General features: G+C 36.7%; 1 long non-coding RNA gene and 1 other non-coding gene across 3 annotated transcripts; both read right to left on the reverse strand.

The window, feature by feature from the left end:
* Positions 1–94: 94 nt before the first annotated feature.
* On the reverse strand, positions 95–1,492 carry LOC125270211. Of its 2 annotated transcripts, XR_007185297.1 has the most exons (4): positions 1,424–1,492; positions 551–642; positions 343–469; positions 95–243 (listed from the first exon to the last, which is right to left on the reverse strand). It is a non-coding gene; the product is annotated as an uncharacterized LOC125270211 (long non-coding RNA). The 2 variants fall into 2 exon arrangements; XR_007185296.1 differs by lacking the exon at positions 95–243 and having other exon boundaries at positions 278–469.
* A 9,399-nt stretch (positions 1,493–10,891) lies between these two features.
* Positions 10,892–10,973, reverse strand: trnas-cga. Its single transcript has one exon. It is a non-coding gene; the product is annotated as a tRNA-Ser (tRNA).
* Positions 10,974–11,789: the final 816 nt, after the last annotated feature.

Genomic DNA, 11,789 nt, shown 5'->3' on the forward strand with positions numbered 1-11,789 from the left:
CACTTTGAATAGGCTCTGCCACACAATAAAGGATAACTTTTAAAGTTCACTTTATAGCAGCAATCACAACTAAAGAAGAAATTATTTTGCATTTATCACAATAAATGAACAACTGTTAATACCGGAAGATGCTAAAATAGTAGCTGCCATCTGTTGCCTAATTTCAGTTACTGCCTCCAGGCTTCCATCGATGGAAATATAGTTGGGGACATCAGGGAATTCTGACAGTATTACCTCGCCAAACTAAAAGTTATAACAGAAAAGGTTGTTATATCATATAGAACATTTATCCTTAATGTCTGAATGATTTTGTCCATTTATGTTAAATATATATTTCTATACCTTCATAACAAAAACCCCACAACTATTTCCATCCTGCTGGTTTGTGTGTCTAATTTTCTTTGGCCTCCATCTGATGTTGCTCCAGTCTTTTCTGCTCAGAATGTTGTGGCGCATTTGGAAGAACCTCCTAAAAAAACATTTGCAAACAGCCTCAGCATCTGTATGTATAGCTTGATTAAATGCAACAAACAAGAGAATTTAAAAGTACCTAAATCTTTCTCCTGCTGTCTTAGTCTGTTCTTCCTCATTTGAACCTAAAGGGTCTACAACTGACACTTCTTTTGAAGCAGCATTTAGAAACTGAAAATGAAAAATATATAAAACCAACATTACCATATTTTATACTGTAAAAACTGTCACCCTGTTATATGTTATGACACACATTTTATTTAACCCTTATAATAAGCCAGATGTAGCCAGATATACTCAGATTAATACAAGGTGTAGAGAAATATATGGAAAGCTTTGAAGGACTTTGAAAGAATTTAAGTCAACCCACTTTTCTTTAATAATTTATAATACCTATTATAATAACTTTTATTAATGATGGTCTTTCATTTATCTTGTGGTTTTATTTAATTTTAATTTAGCTTTTTTTTGTTTGTTTGTTTGTTTGTTTGTTTTACATACCATTGTTTATATCACTGTTGTACTATATTTATTTATTTTTTAGTTCAGGTTATGTCATGTAATGTTACTATAGTCGTATGGTCTATAATTTTGTGTATTACTCTGATTTACACTATGCAATGGACTACTTGTGTTTGGCCTTGTCTGATGAAGAGCAGTATGGCTGGAAATGTCACTTTTTGTCATCATAAATTTTTTTCTATTTATTTACCTGTAGTATGCCAACATTTTCTATTTCCTGTTTAACTCACAATTACATATATTCATAGTAATGACTATAAATTCTACATGCAATACACATTTCACTTAAAAAAAAAAAAACATTTACACAAATTGTTAAAAATAAATAATGTCCAAACAGTTTCTTCATTCTAAAAAGGATTGAAGTTTAATAGTGAAAAAGGGAAGCCTATCATCAGGATGAAATTATTGTACCAACTACAACACTTACCACCAAGGTCCAGTGGGTACAATGTACATTAAGTGCCCCAACTGCTGCATCAAAATCATCAAATTTCACCTGTGTAAAAAGTATTAAATGAAATTTAAACAAAACACATTATTTAATTACAATAAATTAATAAATTAGTCAAGGTATTGTGTGCTAAAATATAGGAGATAAAGAAATAAATAAAACCAGAGTAACAAACACCATCTAAGCAGGCATTGCTTAGTATCTAATATGACAAGTGTTAACACAATCTTGTGCTACATTTATGCATTGGCATGCAAATGTGTTGCTAATTAAAGAGAGATATAAGTACAAATTTGTTACCTTTGGCATTAAATGTCTGTTTATGACCTCATCTTTTGCATTCATTATTACACCAGCTGTGTAATGATTTATGATCAGTACTTTTTTTGCAGTGTCATGTTGAGTTTTCACCATCCAGAGGTAGTATTCAATGGTCTGTATAGTGGGTGCAACAAAAATTAATTATTAATACAATTAATAATAAAGCTTTACAAGCATATCATTAAGTTGCCTTCATCAAGCCAACCTAATAAAATTGAAGCTAAAAGGGTAATTTACAGATGTAAATGGGTAAATATTTAATAATATATCTAAATGAATCATTTATCAAATACAGGATTTTTACATTACAGTATGCCTTTTGAAAATATGTATGTTGCATTGTCTGCTGCTTAATTAAGATATTGTTAAAATGACTACCGAAGACGTTCATACATTAATGTTATTGATCAAACAAAATGTTGTCATATTACAACTTGAAATTATTCCAATAAAAATATGAACATCTAAGGAAAGAATAAAATGAGGTTTTTAAAGAATGAATAGTGTTGTTGAGTGTCAGTTTTGTACTGATTTTTAAAATTGGATTTACACAGAATTTTTACACTTGTCAAAGTAGTACCAAAAAAAAAAATCATGCACATAGATACATATAACAATGTGTTTACAATTTTATTAGTGTAGTCACTGTAATATGAATAGGCATTTAAAAAAAATAATAATAACAAAGGAGTTATGATTGATGTTTATTTCAAGTATTTTATTTAAAACATCTTACCTCTCCGCATAGCCATTGATGAGGGCACAGTGTTTTAAAGTCTGTAACTCTCAAAACCATAGGGTTTTTGTCTCGACTCAAAGGCAGTGCAGCAATGACAGCTTCTTCAACGTCTGTCTCCCATAGAGCATGCATCTAGAAGACAGTTTTATTTTTATGTGTGTGCTTTTATATATATATATATATATATATATATGTGTGTGTGTGTGTGTATTTTTTATTATTATTTTTTTTTTAAATAAATAAAATTTTTAAATACATAAAAAGGATTACTGTACCTTTTCCTGGGGATCTTTGATTAGAGCTGTTTCTGACCATGTCTTTAGCTGCTTTGTGTTATGCAATTGTTGTACATCTTCCTTCGATACATCACATACCATTGCTTGAATGGCTGTTGTAGTGGCTTTGACATCTGTGTCAATTTTACCATTTTTGGTATTATTTCTCCTTTTGACTGCCTTTTTGTTTTTTATTTTTTTGGGGACAGGCATGATTACAGGGACACTGTAGTACTTGGACTTTTTGGGAGCAGTTACCCTTTTTGCCCACTGCTCTTCAGTTAGGTCTGTTGCTTCCCTTTTTCTTTTTGCTTTTGAACGTTTGGATCCAACAGACAGACCATGTCCAATTATGTGTTCACGGTAGCGCCCTCGTAAAGATGAATGAAGTGTGCAAATAAAATCTGCTGGCCTCATTTTTCTTCTTCTTTGTAAAATGGAATTTTTCACGATGCCGAACCAACATTCGACATGGCTATTTGTATCCCTGGTTCTCGTGTTTTGTACTGTTGGTTCAGGTGTTTTTTTGGACTCTGTGGCATACTTTTCCATATTTCCAAGGAAAATGCCACTCCATAGTGGGAAAAGACCCAAGTAGTGACCTGTCAGGAGATTGATAATCCCTTCACATCTGTACACGTTGTCTTCCAAGCTGCTAGACATCTCTTCTTTCTCCAATAGTTCCATGGACTCCTCCCTGACTTCGAGAAACTCAGAGGTAAACTTGGAGCGTCCAATGATTGTATTTTTGGACATTTGAATATCATCTTCTGCAGGGATGCTTGCCTTAAGGAAAATGTCATCCTCAACATCTAAAGCCATTTGCTTTATGTAATTGTTGAGTTTGACAACAGCAGTTTCCACAGTTGGTGTATTTTTTTCAGCCAAAAAGACCAAGCACATCTGCAAAAAGATTGCCTTAGCCTGCTGAAGAGTTATGCTATTTTGCAAAAGTGCAAAACAGAACACAGCAAAGTTGTGCAATCCTTTGTCTTTTGTTTGTTTTCTGGCTGCATTTGAAAAGGTTTTCACCATGTGTGCAGCACAGATATGCACAACTGTGAACCTCATTACATCCTTCCGTTGAAGTTGGAAATGACATATTTTGTGTGCCCTTTCTAAGAACGTATCAACATTTTCTTTGTTGAATGATATGAGAACACTTTGGATCAGTGCCCAACTAAAATCTGTCTCGATGCGACGTACTCGAACAGAGGTCAATTTGCTGACACTGTGCACAAATTTCAGCAGCCAGCTTGAAATATTTGGCACATTGTGTTCATTTGTCAGCAGCTCTGTAACTGGAAGTGGTGGTTTGTTTGTACCATCTCCTGGGAGAACCAGAGCATAATAAAGCACTCTCTTAACTTGATTTGGTATTTTGCTCACTATTCCTCCAGTTGCATCCAGATAGAGGGATGTGTTGTGGTTGTCCTGCAGGTGTGTCACAAGGATTTCCATTCCCTGTTCTGTGTACATCTGCACTGAAAAAGGATCAACTTGCAAATGCTGCATGTACCCAGGAAAGTTGAAAAATCCTGTGTCACACTCTCTGAGTATTTTCTGAGCTATCATCAGTTCCATGACAACATTGTCATGGAACCGGAGACTCCTTTTAAATTCAGAGGATATGGTTTTTAGAACATTTTTTGTGAGGCATTTTGAAATGTTCCCAGCAATGAGCTCTGCCGTTGGAATGGAACTCAGTTTTCTGTAGTAGAAATTTGAAATTCCATTTTTTAGTGCCTTAGCTATTTTGCCTCTGCGCGTGTAACTTGCCCTACGAAATTTTAGTTCTTCTTTTGCATGTCTGACATGCCCAAATTGGGTGACACAGATGGTAACTTTTTTGTTGTGTTGTGGTGGCTCATTACATGTAAATACATATTTGGCCTTGCAATCAGAGAATGTACACTCTGCCTTTAATTTTATATAAGGTCCATGTTTCCGACTGTGAAGACATCTAACTCTCTGATATTTAAATGCAATTGGACATGATGGTTTTATTTTCTTGAACTGTTTGTAAATTATGTGAGTCCAAGGTGTTTTGAGTTTTTGTTGTCCTTTTTTAGGCGCTATTTTTCTCCAGTCTTTACTGGTTATGTGAATTTTGAATCTCTTTTTACCTGTTGTTGTTGGTCTCCACTGGCTTTGTTTGTTTTGTCCTGTATTGTCTGGTACACTGGTGTCACCTTCATGCTCTTCAAAGTCTTCATGTGGAAGAATTTCTTCAAAGCAGCAGTCAGGTTCATTGATTTCCTCAGCCATGTCATTGAACAGGGAATCATGATCTGATTCTGCTTCTGTAATGTCTTCCTCATTCTTTTCCAGGTGGTGCTTACTTTTTTTTCGGAAATGTATAAAAACACTTGACCGCACATTTTTCCGGTTACTGTGCCATACCACTGAGAGCCACTTTCGGTATTTAAGTGTGTCACTTCCAAAAACATTCTGGGCTACCTCACTCCATATGATGGAATTCCATGGTATCCTTTTCTCTAGACTAACCTCAGAATGTAAAAACTTTTCAACTAGACTTTCAACCCCTCCACATTCACGCCAAAGGTCAGGAGCACCATGCCTTAGACCTATTTTTTTGCGTGCTTTTACCATGCTGGCCTATTTCAGTGATTAATCTAGCGTGACATTTCTGAATCAAACGTGCAAGGATTTAGCGAAATTAGGTATTCAGCAAGTATAGTTTTGATAGCTTGTGGTAAAAATATAAATAAAGCCAGAAAAGCTAAAGCAATATGCCAATGTAATATCCATGCAATCGCTCTATTCCATGTGTGATGGATCACTATGTCCTCTGAATTACCGCAAGAAAAGAAATGTAATTAAAAAAGAGGGGAAGCATTATAAGTTTTTTTTATGTGCAAAAATAATTTAGCACTTTAGTAAACTTTAAGCACTGTGACATTTTGGCATTTTGTGCTTTGATTAGGAGTCGCTGTCCTTCTTTGAAGTGCTGAAATACTGCCAGCGTCGTTTTAATGTCATTATATTTAAAAATAAAATAAAAATGATATTATTATTGAAGATTTTTTTATATAGATGTTAATATTTATTTTTTTATTTTTAAATAGCTAATATGAGCAAATTAATTTATGCAAATATTTTCAGTCATAACTTATGATTTGTGTGTGCATCAGTGTACATCAGTGCATTTGCGCATGGGACAAAATGTTGAGCACAATTATTGCAACCCACTGGCAATTAATCTTCTTCTTCTTCTTCTTCATTTTGATCTTTGCACATTTTTCTGATTTATCATGGCCATAAAGAGTCACTATCCTTGCTGTGAAGTGTCAAAGTTCTGCCAGTTTATGTCATTATGTTTTGTAAATATTTTTCTAATCTGTAATACAATTTAATGTTGTAAATACATTGAATTTTAAGCTTCTTATAATGCCTTTAAATGCATATAATATGATTTATACATTTGTGTGTGTATATATTATATATATAGCTGTAGATTAAATTATTATTATTGTTATTACTATGATTATTTTATATTTTTCTTGTGCACATTTAAGGTGGCCGTATACACACACACACACACTGTTACGATACACAGGAGGTCGGAGACACAGGTAAGTTTACAATGTTTATTGAGACAACCAGAGCGGTGAACAGGTGAGTATTTCAGATTAAGTTTCCAGACAGAATATATATCAAGACAGTGATACTTGACTTGATCTTCACACCAGGTTCGATGAAGGCAGAGACACGAGGAGCCAGACAGAGGACATATCAAGACAGGAACACTGAACTTGATCTTCACACCAGATTCAACGATGACGAGGAGACTTGGAACAGAGAGAGCACAATGACACTCATGGAGGACTGGAGAACACAGAGGATCTAGGAGACACACTGGAGACAGGTAAGGAGTCCATAAGGTAAGCATTCAGGTTAGTATGCATTAACAAGACCGGACAATGACTGAGTGACTGTGAGTGTCTTTTATAGAAAACTCTTAAAGTTTTCACAGATCAGAATAGTGATGTTAGTGACCCAGGGAAGGGTCAGCTGACCCGTACTGAACTGTGAAAGTTTTCACAGATCAGAATAGTGATGTTAGTGACCCAGGGAAGGGTCAGCTGACCAAAACTCAACTGTGAAAGTTTTCACAGATCAGAAAAGCGATGTTAGTGACCCAGGGAAGGGTCAGCTGACCCGTACTGAACTGTGAAAGTTTTCACAGATCAGAATAGAGATGTTAGTGACCCAGGGAAGGGTCAGCTGACCCGTACTGAACTGTGAAAGTTTTCACAGATCAGAATAGAGATGTTAGTGACCCAGGGAAGGGTCAGCTGACCAAAACTCAACTGTGAAAGTTTTCACAGATCAGAAAAGCGATGTTAGTGACCCAGGGAAGGGTCAGCTGACCCGTACTGAACTGTGAAAGTTTTCACAGATCAGAATAGAGATGTTAGTGACCCAGGGAAGGGTCAGCTGACCCGTACTGAACTGTGAAAGTTTTCACAGATCAGAATAGAGATGTTAGTGACCCAGGGAAGGGTCAGCTGACCAAAACTCAACTGTGAAAGTTTTCACAGATCAGAATAGCGATGTTAGTGACCCAAGGAAGGGTCAGCTGACCAAAACTCAACTGTGAAAGTTTTCACAGATCAGAAAAGCGATTTTAGTGACCCAAGGAAGGGTCAGCTGACCAAAACTCAACTGTGAAAGTTTTCACAGATCAGAATAGCGATGTTAGTGACCCAAGGAAGGGTCAGCTGACCCTTACTGAACTGTGAAAGTTTTCACAGATCAGAAAAGTGATGTTAGTGACCCAGGGAAGGGTCAGCTGACCAAAACTCAACTGTGAAAGTTTTCACAGATCAGAATAGCGATGTTAGTGACCCAAGGAAGGGTCAGCTGACCAAAACTCAACTGTGAAAGTTTTCACAGATCAGAAAAGCGATGTTAGTGACCCAGGGAAGGGTCAGCTGACCAAAACTCAACTGTGAAAGTTTTCACAGATCAGAATGCGATGTTAGTGACCCAGGGAAGGGTCAGCTGACCAAAACTCAACTGTGAAAGTTTTCACAGATCAGAAAAGCGATGTTAGTGACCCAGGGAAGGGTCAGCTGACCCGTACTGAACTGTGAAAGTTTTCACAGATCAGAATAGAGATGTTAGTGACCCAGGGAAGGGTCAGCTGACCAAAACTCAACTGTGAAAGTTTTCACAGATCAGAAAAGCGATGTTAGTGACCCAGGGAAGGGTCAGCTGACCCGTAAACTGTGAAAGTTTTCAACTGTGAAAGTTTTCACAGATCAGAATAGAGATGTTAGTGACCCAGGGAAGGGTCAGCTGACCAAAACTCAACTGTGAAAGTTTTCACAGATCAGAATAGGATGTTAGTGACCCAAGGAAGGGTCAGCTGACCAAAACTCAACTGTGAAAGTTTTCACAGATCAGAAAAGCGATTTTAGTGACCCAAGGAAGGGTCAGCTGACCAAAACTCAACTGTGAAAGTTTTCACAGATCAGAATAGCGATGTTAGTGACCCAAGGAAGGGTCAGCTGACCCTTACTGAACTGTGAAAGTTTTCACAGATCAGAAAAGTGATGTTAGTGACCCAGGGAAGGGTCAGCTGACCAAAACTCAACTGTGAAAGTTTTCACAGATCAGAATAGCGATGTTAGTGACCCAAGGAAGGGTCAGCTGACCAAAACTCAACTGTGAAAGTTTTCACAGATCAGAAAAGCGATGTTAGTGACCCAGGGAAGGGTCAGCTGACCAAAACTCAACTGTGAAAGTTTTCACAGATCAGAATAGCGAAGGTCAGCTGACCAAAACTATATATAGAAAAGCGATATACCCAGGGAAGGGTAGCTGACCCGTATATATATATATATATATATATATATATATATATATATATATATGTGAAAGTTTTCACAGATCAGAATAGAGATTTAGTACCCAGGGAAGGGTATATATGAACTGTGAAAGTTTTCACAGATCAGAAAAGCGATGTAGTGACCCAGGGAAGGGTGTACCCGTACTGAACTGTGAAAGTTTTCACAGATCAGAATAATGTTAGTGACCCAGGGATAGCTGACCCGTACTGAACTGTGAAAGTTTTCACAGATCAGAAAAGTATATATATATATATATATATATATATATATATCATATTAAACAAAAAACAGGGGGCAGAGCAAAGAGAAACACGGCCACGAGATAAAATGCTATTGTGAAAGTTTTCACAAATCGAGCTCTACCTAAAACAATGTTATTTTATTCCAGCAGTCTGCGTGTTCATTGGTAATAGACGTTAAACATGAAGAACGCCTTTCTTTCACATTCCTTACTGGCGGACTTACCAAGGGGTTTACGGACAAGAGCTTTGCTGTGAAAAAATTCACAGATCAAGCTGGTGAAGATGACACCAGTTTCATTCCTCTAAGTGTCCAACATTTGGAGCTATAGCCATTATAAAATTAAGAGTCGCTACGAAAAAAAACCCTGATTTCGGCCCAAAGGACAGCGTCACCTTAATTCACAAATCATGGAGAACGATATTTGGTATTATTTGCATGTCTATGACAGCGCACTGCGTAATTATAGCCAAAAGAAATCTGAATATCAAACCGCAAACTATCTTTACTGCGGTACATTTGAGGCAGTTTTTCACACTTGACCATCGAGCTAAAGGAATGAAAGTAAAAACAGGAAATATTTCCTCCTATACGAGTAAAACTATTCGTATAAAAACACTCAGTTCGTTTTCCAGACAGAGATTTTAGACTTCATCCTGCCCTAAACCTGACAAACTACGACTCCAAGAAGTCTGTCACTGCTCAATAATGTCTAGCATCCAGATTCATTTATACGGAGTTTTTTGCTACCCGACGTCAAGTTAATAAATAGTTAGCTGTTGAAATCTGTTTTCTTTACACACATATGCCGGTTATAAAGCGGGTTGCGTTTAAAACCGTGTCAGTGAGTTGTCACACACACAGTGCCGGTCAAACTGAACACTAACGCGTCTCTTCATGTTACCTTCCACTCGAAAATCATTCATCTTGCGTCTAATCGACATTTAAAATGCTAAAGCGACGACGCAGTCCATTTAAAACGGATGTCAGCCGAGATAACTATAACTGCCTAACTTTAATGTGCGTTATGAGCAGTGCGAAACTCCCTGATGGCCTTTTAAATAGTTATAATTATAGTATGTTTTCTACTTGTGACGTACTGTAATTTTACTAAGAAACAGAATAATAAAAAAAAAATACTTTCGCAAAAGAGGGGAAAATCTCTATTTCACAGTGCTATCTGCCTCTCCCTCACTAACAAAGCGTCTGCTCTGCGCCAGTGTGTGTTCGGCGCTTTAAATTCTGCCGGATGTACCATCGCACTGTTTCGTGGGGGTGTTCACAGATGCGTTATTGTTGTTAAATGCACTCATGCGATTTCAATACACGCGCATTTTATTGAAATATAAATATCAAATAATTCACCCTGTGTTGTCCAGTATCATGGATATTACACGTGAACGAAAGCTTGAAAGACTCAAGAGTTGGTTTTTACCTTACCGTGTTCTTGTTACATTGAGCTCGATCTGATTGGACACCGTGAAGAATGTGTCCACATGGATAGGAAATAACCACACTCCATTTCCTTGTATGATTGTCGACGTTGTGTAATATGATTTGATTACACGTTCCAAAATATTTCCAAATGTATTTAGGTTGCATCATCACCTACCTCAGTAATCCACTAGAGTGTTAAGCTTTACAAGGCGTTGTTTTTAGAGTTTTGCTGTATTTTAAGGGATGGGCACTGTATATGACCCCTATATATATCAATGAAGAGTAGTTAAACGTGTTGATGTTCATATCAAATAGATAAAATGAAATTACAAAATGTTAAAGGCTATATAGACAAGTACATAACATTTGCTTTGTCACACTAAGTGTTCTGCTTTCGAATAAAAACTTGGAAAACATGAACGGTTGACTAACTAGAGCCAGATTATGATTTATTTATTTACACATTTTAGTTGACATCTTACTACGTTATTTGCATGGGCTTAGCAACAATAATTCACTGCAGTCTCGCGCTCACACATGGAAAAGGAAAGCTCGTCACGAACAGGATTCGAACCTGTGCGGGGAAACCCCATTGGATTTCGAGTCCAACGCCTTAACCTCTCGGCCACCGTGACGCCATTTTTGATTTCTACACATAAGGTATATAACCACAATATCAAGCGAATTGCATGACGGCTTTCCTTTTTGTGTCTTAAATAATTATATACCTACATATATTTGGTATATGTGGTCTTCAAATAAACTTCAGTGGTGTGATAATAGCAAAAGCAATTATTACAGAAATGTAATGAAAAGCAGACTTACACTTGTTTTTAATACGATTTTACTTTTTTGTGCCAAATAGTGATCTGCCTACGCTCAACAACATAATATTTATATTTCTTCAATATGGGCTTATATTTGATAATTGCCAACAAGTAGATTAAATGGTCAACTGACAGCATTTGGCCACACGGTGGAGACAACATCATCCATGAAATGCCTAAAAACCTTAAAAATTCAAGCTAAGGTGGCTGCTGAGAAGATATAACAACAGTACTCTAACAACAATTAACAGCAACAATACAGTGAATGTGTATGTGATTGTGAATCCCTTGTTTTTCCCTCCTAAACATTTTCATTTGAATAAAAATCTTAGCAATATTTTTCAAATACATTATTTAAAAGTCGACAGATTTCTGCAATAATGGCAGTTACAACCACACCCTGTTTGCAGCGCGCCCTTTCAGCTCCACAGTGTGAGACAAATGTAAAATGACATACTGAATCTGCACTACCCTATAACTTGTAGCCTACATTTTGTACAAAGTAGGCTAATCTCTGTTAGGGAAGGGAAAAGGTTTACATATAGTGTAATGACTGTCTTCTCTTTATGGCACATTATATAATCACAGCTACAATTGCCTCTTACATCTCTGTACCCCCTTACA

This window comes from Megalobrama amblycephala, linkage group LG6 (genome assembly GCF_018812025.1).
Source record: "Megalobrama amblycephala isolate DHTTF-2021 linkage group LG6, ASM1881202v1, whole genome shotgun sequence".
Taxonomy (NCBI): Eukaryota; Metazoa; Chordata; class Actinopteri; order Cypriniformes; family Xenocyprididae; genus Megalobrama; species Megalobrama amblycephala.